We start from the raw sequence: 1,664 nt of genomic DNA, 5'->3' as shown, positions 1-1,664 counted from the left end.
TCTCCGATAAAAATAAAATAGAGAAAGATCAAGAACCACTTCCTCCTAGTGCTGAAGCTGCTGCCACTAGTCATGACATAGACAATAACATGCCATCAACGTCGTCTGCCAAGGCCGATGCCCAATGTCATAGTAGAGGGCACATACAATCCCAAATGGCAAAGTTCAGGAAAATGACCTTGAAAAAGACATTTAAATCAGCTGAAGAGAAACGTAAACTTGCCAATATGCCATTTACGACACGGAGTGGCAAGGAACGGCTAAGGTCAATCCCTAGTATGTTCATGACTAGTGGTTCAGCTTCACATGACGATGGAAGCCCTCCTCCCACTAAAAAAATCAAAAGAGTTAAGCTGGCAAAAGCACAGCGAAGAACTGTGCTTTCTAAGAAGATATCACAAATCCCCAAGGAGAGTCCAAGTGTGGTGGTGGTTGCGATGCCTGACCTTCCCAGCACTGGACGGGAAGAGGTGGCTCTTTCCACCATTTGCACGCCCCCTGCAAGTGCTGAAAGGAGCACCCACAGTCCACTTGCTGATATGCAAATTGAAGATGTCACTGTTGAAGTACAACAGGATGAGGATACTGGTGTAGCTGGCGCTGAGGAGGAAGTTGGCGAGGAGGATTCTGATGGTGATGTGGTTTGTTTAAATCAGGCTCCGGGGGAGACAGTTGTTGTCCGTGGGATGAAAAAGCCCATCACGGTCATGCCTGGGCAGAAGACCAAACATTCCACATCTTTGGTCTGGCAATATTTCTATCCAAATCCGGACAACAACTGTCTTGCCATATGTACCATATGTAAAGGTGAAATAAGTAGGGGTAGGGACGTCAACCACCTAGGAACATCCTCCCTTATACGGCACCTGCAGCGCATTCATAAAAAGTTAGTCAAGTTCAGAAACTTTGGCTAAGACCGTAAGCAGTCCAGGGACACCTAAATCCCGTTGTCCTGTTGTATCCAAGCGCCTGCAAACCACACCGTCAACTCCCTCCTCGTCAATTTCCTCCTTAGTCAGGATCGGAAGTAGTCCTGCAGGCCATGTCACGGGCATGACTGACTCTCCTATCCGGGATTCCTCCGGAGGATCCTGCATTGCTACGCCTACTGCTGCCGCTGCTGCTGTTGCTACTGCTGGGAGTCATTCATCATCCCAGAGAGGAAGTAGGAACACCACTACTTTTACTAAACAATTGACCCTCCAACAGTCCTTAGCGAGGAGGATGAAGTACGACAGCAGTCATCCTGAAGCAAAACGTATAACTGAGGCCTTGACTGCTATGTTGGTGTTAGACGTGCGTCCGTTATCCGCCATTAGAGCAGTGGGATTTAGACAATTGATGGAGGTAGTGTGTCCCCGGTTCCAAATCCCGTCTAAATTCCACTTCACTAGGCAGGCGATACTGAGACTGTACAGAAACGTCAGAAAAAGTGTCCTCAGTGTCCTGAAAAATGCCGTTGTACACAATGTCCACTTAACCACGGACATGTGGACAAGTGGAACAGGGCAGACTAAGGACTATATGACTGTGACAGCCCACTGGGTAGATGTATCACCTTACGCAGCAACAGCAGCAGCGTCACCAGTAGCAGCATCTCAGAAACGCCAGCTTGTTACAAGGCAGGCTACGCTGTGTATCACCGGTTTCAGTAAGAGGCACAC

Source organism: Taudactylus pleione, unplaced genomic scaffold, assembly GCF_031769625.1.
Source record: "Taudactylus pleione unplaced genomic scaffold, aTauple2 ptg001314l, whole genome shotgun sequence".
NCBI lineage: Eukaryota > Metazoa > Chordata > Amphibia > Anura > Myobatrachidae > Taudactylus > Taudactylus pleione.
Note: the sequence above shows the minus strand (reverse complement) of the source record.